This window comes from Myotis lucifugus, unplaced genomic scaffold, assembly GCF_000147115.1.
Source record: "Myotis lucifugus unplaced genomic scaffold, Myoluc2.0 scaffold_0, whole genome shotgun sequence".
Lineage (NCBI taxonomy): Eukaryota > Metazoa > Chordata > Mammalia > Chiroptera > Vespertilionidae > Myotis > Myotis lucifugus.
This window is the reverse complement of record NW_005871048.1, coordinates 3,425,731-3,431,879: the sequence shown is the minus strand read 5'-3', so window position 1 is coordinate 3,431,879 and position 6,149 is coordinate 3,425,731.

Sequence of the window (6,149 nt, the reverse complement as noted above, 5' to 3'; positions counted from 1 at the left end):
TTCATTGAAATAAATAATAATTCAAGCCTTCAGCTGGGCAGTGGGCTTGACGGGTCCCCGGGCACTGATATACTAAAGCAACATGCTTCCCCACCAGGCGGCTGGAAGAAGTACCTGGGTCTTTGGCAGCTCTTTCCCCAAAGCGAGTGAGAGAAGGTGGGCAAACACTGAATTATGAAGGAAAGGGAGGCGGTTGGAGTGCGTTTGTCATCCTTGGCACACGGATCCCCAGTTACAGCCATGAGACCAGGCCCTTGGTGGGTACCACAGGGCACCTGGCATCCTCAGCAAGCTGCTTTCAGTGTGTTCTCTCTCGCAGACCCGGTCGGCCACGGCTGGCCGGAGGTGACTGACTTGGGGTGGTTATCACGGGAAACAGGTCAATGCTCGCTGATACCGTCTCTGGGGGAACCAGGAACGGACAGGATTCCAGAAGGTTGTTGTTTGAAGGGCCTCCTCAGTTCCAAGGAGAGACAGAAGGAGCCGAGAGCAAACATGTGCTGCCCATTCATTGATTTGCATCGTATGGCAACGGGCCCCACTGGGGGCTGTGACCTCTGTTCTCAGAAGAGCCACCAGGAAGTTGTGGAGACAGATGTGTCCTCTCATCTTGAGTCCCCTGACCCAGCAGGGCATTCAGCCACTTCTTCCCTGAATCGCCCTGGGTCTACGGCTGCTCACAGCTGCTGCCGGTTCTCCTCCCTCCACACGTACCCTGTTCCAGGCACCGCTCCTGTGGGTGGTGCTGGACTTAGCCGCATGGGGCTGTCGTTAGGAGACCCACTGAGATTAACAAAACAAATGTTGGCCTGTGGAAGGATTCTTAGGCTGTGTGTGTGTGTGTGTGTGTGTGTGTGCACGCGTGCATGCATGTGTATGTGCGTGTGTGTTTTTTTAATGTGCATGCTGGCACATATGTGTGTGCATGTGCGTGTATTTCTGGTTCAGAATAACTTCTTAAATTGCTGAGTTTCTTCTAGGAGAGCATTTCTAGATTAGGTCCTCTGTCTAGATGTTTTTAATTCATTTTGGACCACAACGGGGTTTGATTCACGAAACGTTCTCCTTTTTCTGTGCTTAGGTCGGCAGATACCTGCTATGCTCTGGGCCCGCCCTCCTGTCCCGTGTTGGGATGGGTCACACAGGATGTGCCCTCACAGTGGCCCCTCTGCCTGCCTGCCAGGGTGCTCGACCACTGTGGTCGGGGCTGGGGAAGTCTCACCGAGGGCAAACCTGCCTGCCCATGTGCAGCTCCCGGGACCATCACAGAGCCTCCTGGATGTGACCTTGTGACATGTGTAGAGGACCCTGAGAACAAGCTGAGGAAATAATTCCTGTCACCACTGAAGTGCAAACCACCGCCCCCCCCCCCGCCCCCCATCAAAGCCAGTGTGTGCAAGTGCACTGCAGGCTGCAGACAAGCAGAGCCAGGCCCCAGGGGAGGGTGTGGCCATTGCCCCTCTGTTCCCCAGTGCGGGAGGGCAGTGGGCTGGTTGCCTCATGTCCAAGGTAGGACTGTCTAACTGGTGACAGCCTCCCAGGCACCCTCCAGCCTCCGCAGGTTCTGTTTTTTTTTTAATTGGATGCTCTGAGGCCAGTTGGCCACTGTCCAAACTTCTCTGATAGTCTCGTGATTTTATTTTTTCACATTTGCTTTTTCTGAATCAGGATCCAAACAAGGTCCACATGTTCCACTTGCTCATACGTTCGAAGTCCTCTGACTGAGATATCCAGCCGGAAGGGGCAGTGGTGCTGCCGGAGAGAAGCCCTGCTGTTGGTGTCATCGAACTATTTCTTTATCCCACTGGTGCCTGAGAAGTGATAGCTCGACAGCAGTGCTTGGCCAGGTTCCGGTTCCGTTTTGTGGCAAGAATATCTAATGGGCGTCTCTGCGTACTTCCTATTGCATCACAGACAGAGGCGCGTGGTGGCAGCTTTCTCCTTTTTTGTGGAGTTAGGAGTGATCTGTAGGGTGAGGTGTGGAGGGTCTGATCCCTATTACTAAGTTCCCCATCAACTGTGGTCTTAGCATCTTCTAATGATCATTTGGCAGGTGGATTATTTCATTTAGATTCTGCAGTATTTAGGCTCTACATTATTTCTACATGTGTACTTCCTCTCGGGAAAACTTCTCCTCATCAGTTATACCCCAAGATGCAGTGCACACACGAGTCTCTTTTTAAAGCAGTTATCGGAATAATGATTTGGTTACTTAGCAGGCTCCAAAGATAACCGGTGAGTTGTGTTTTTTCAAAGAATCATTAGAAGCTCATGCATTTTAACCCAGCTGATGTCTCACAGTTCAGGGCAGTCGTTACTCTTTTTGGTGCTCGTGTAGTTCAGCTTAGGCTGGTGGAGCCCATTCTCTGTAAGTTGTGTCCTGTGTCCTCTGGACACCACCACATGGTCTCCTTGCTTCCTGGCGTGACAAGGTGCTCCAGATGTATCTTACACAGTTCCTGACCCGGACCTAGAGTCGGACATTTCTCCAGGGGACCTGATTCTGTTTAGCAGGAAAATGGCCTGTAGAGACCACCATCAGGTGTGCCCAGTTTCTGAAGACTTTGCGTCATAGCGAGGGACCTGTAAGAGATACACAGAGGGGACCCGGGTCTTGCACTTGGGCATGGTCCACGGCACTGCAATCTCACCAAGTGCATTAGACAAAATAAATCCCACCTGAACCCCCTCAAACAGGGCGCATGTTTGAAAGTCCCTTGATCTTTGCAGACCTTGCTTGAGTCTGATTCCTTCCCACCTGGGATGAAGCAGATTAACTGATACCTGTTAGGTTCTTCCCTCTCACCCTCCCTGCTAGCACAGGCTTCTGAGGCAGGAGGTTCAGGCCCCCGATTCTGCAGCCTCCAGAGGTCGCTCCAGCCGGAACTGCCCCCCCTCCATTGTTCCGTGAGCCCCAGGGGGCAGCGCCACCCCTCCCAGATCGGAGTGCGCCTTTGGGGAGTGTCTCCGCACACGCAGACCTCCTCGTCCAGGATTGCTAATCGTGTTGTGAGATGTTGCCCACAGGACTGAGTCCTGCGCCCTCACAGAGACCGCAGAATAGATCCACATGGCAGAGTCTTGGCTCGCTCACCACAGCCGCCCCTAATGGGTCTCCATACTCGGGGTCAGGGTTGCGGCTGGCCACTAGCCTGTGGAGGGGAAGCTCTGAGTGGTGTCCTGTGACTTCATGGAGCTGCCCCACCCCCCAGCTGCTCAAGTGGAGGCATGAAATGTGGTTGGCCTGGCTTTTACGAGGCGGGGGCAGTGAGAAGGAAGGTAAATGAGAGAAAAAGCCAGTGACTTTTTTGAACTCCGTAGGAGTTCACATATATTAGCAAAGTTATTTGCAAATTTCCCCAAAGCCAGTCTGAGCTTTCTGTCTACAGAGCAGAAGAACATGGTCGTAGTTGTTATTCTGTAAAAACAATGCCCTGGCCCCTGGTGGGGCGTCTTATCGGGCTCTCGCGGTCTGACTCGCGGCGGCTCCTCCCACGCTGTGGCACGGGGCAAAGAGCCAGAATCACTCATGACAACTAAACCCAAGGGAAAGGCTGGGTGTCCCAGAGGCAGCTCCTAGACACAGGACATTGTAAAGCCAAACAGGGTGGACTGCAGAACACCCCAGCCCGAGTAGTTCTGCAGAACCGACACGTTTGGAGAAGGTTTGCAGTTGCCCAGGCGTCACCATTGGGAGGGCCCATTTTTCCGATTCCAACCTCTGCATCACTCATCTCCCGCCACAGTCCACGCATCCTCCCAGCGCTTGCCTGGAGGGGTGGCCAGCTCCATCCTGGTCCCTGCCTCTTGTCCTGAAATAATCCTGAGCCCTGTCCCATTTGCTGCCCCCCCCCTCCCATCCCATGTAAGGCTTCAGAATCACAGCCTACACGTCTCACCCAGCACTAAGGCTGAGTGGCTGAACTTCAGGTAGCCCTGGGAACACTCCAGCTTAAAGTGGAAAGGAAGGACGCGCCAATTTCCCTTCCTCGGGATCTTTCCTCCTTAGATCCTTCTGGCCAAGGGGCAGTCCCCGGGGAGGGTAGGTTGAAGACAAAGATTTTGTGCGAGCCACGGTGCCCAGTAGGCTGTGTGGAGTGTCAGGAGAGGCCGAGACAGCCTGGGCCAGACTGAGCCGGTGCCAAGAGCAGAACGAAGAGGCCTGGGGAGAAATGGGACCTGCCGCTGGCCGCTGGCTGACGTGTACCCGGCTGCTGTCTCTCCTCCATTTTCTCCTTTGGCTCCTCCAAGCCCCCAGGTGACATGCCTTCACTGAACATTAAATGTGGTGGCTGCCGCCCGGACGACAGTGACAGTGCAGGGCACTGAGGGCGCGGGCAGGGGGACAGGACACGGAAGACAAATGCAGCAGCTTCCAGGTCATGCTGTTTATTTTCCCTTCACTGGGTTTCACAGCTCATCCGGGCTTCGGCTCACTCTCCGAGGAGCTGTGGAAGCGGCAGGTGTACTCGTGCTCTCTGTCCCCCCGACGAGAACACGCAGGAACACACATGCGCACACCCGGGGCAGGCGAGAGCACCAGGCTTGTTTCAGTTGTCGGTCTCCCCTCTGGCTGCACAGTGACACGCATTTGTCTCTGCCTAATGCTCTCAAGGAAAGTGGGTAGGCCAGGACGCGGCAAGGAGCACGCACGGAGGGCTGTGTAGGAAGCTGGTGGAGGGAAGCATTGAACCACAAGATCCTCCGGCTGCCCCTCTTCACTCCTTTCCCTGCTTCATGTTGATCTCAAAAAAAAAAAAAAGAAAAAAAGCAGAGTAAAGGCTAGCAGGGCTGCTGGTCGCCCCCGGAGGCAGCCTGTCCGGGTGACAGATGTAGAGCCTCGCTGGAGTCGGCACTGCCTCCTGCCCTCCTGGCTGGTGCCTTGTGCATGTGCGCAGTTCCCAGACTCTCCCTCCTTGGACAGCCTCAGGGTTCAAAGGCCAGGAGTGGAGGAAGTGTCTGCCAAGAACTTGCAGAATCCCAGGTGAGCCCTGGCGCTGGTGGGGGTCAGAGTCTCTCAAAAGGAGGTTCCCGGCGGGTGGCCCGGCAGGGAGGCACTGACGCTACCCCCTGACCCCCTCAGCTCAGCTCGCAGGAGTGCTGCCCCCCACCCCACAGGCACCTACGCCTCCCACTTGGACTCTGCCTGGTTTTCCGGGGAGCGACGCAAGCATGGGGGGAAAGGTGTGGCACCGGCACAGTATTACTGTGTCAACCCTCCCAGCGCAGGGGCCCCAGTGAGCGGCCGGAACCTGCCGGCCTTTGATATTTCACATCATATCTCATCTCATGAACCGAGACGGCGGGGATTCTCCGCAGCCAACCTTGACAGGAAGGATGCTGGGAATCTGCGGCTTCCTTAATTCATGGCAGCAGCAGCGAGGAGAGGGTATGGTCCTCTCGTGGGGGCGCCATTCAGTGGAGAGGTGCCACTGGTTAACCCGACAGCTCAGGGACCAAGGCCGGCTGCACCTCATTCATCACCTATATTGCAGGGCTGCGATTCACCAGCTCGCTACCAAGTTGGATTCCTGGCGCCGGAAATTTAGTGTGTGACAGCTGCGTGCAGCCAGTGGTGTCCAGCATTTTAAAAAGGTCAATTAAGAAACGGTTGATGGTGATGCAGCGCATGACAGCCCAGAGGGGTGAGCAGGGCCGAGGAAACAGAAGGGCCGAGGCGTATATTACTGGAATTGAAGCGCCCAAGTGCAGCGTGGTGGGAGGAAATCCATTGTCACAAGCCATAAAGCACATCTGAGTTTTGCAGCGGCGAGCAGTACAGCTGTTCCCTCCCCGGGCAGCGCGGGCAGCAGCCTGCTCGCCGAGAGCTCTGCAGACAAAGGCGACACCTGCATCAGCTCGATCAATCTGCAGACAAAGATCGTTACCCTCCTCGCTGCTGCTCCTCCGCACTTTCTGTTCTCCCACACGGGGAGCGTAAGGCAGCCGCTGGAGTGATATTAGGAATGTGGGTCATGTTGCAGAAATCCATATTTTAAGCATTCCCCGAAGCTGGGCTCTGCCTTCTCCTCCGGGCGGGGGGCGGGCGGGCGGCGGGAGTCTGAGCGGTGCTTCCTCAGACCGCACATCTGCTCCCGGCTTCACGGGGCACACAGACGCGGGGACAGTCTGTACCCTTGACACTGTCG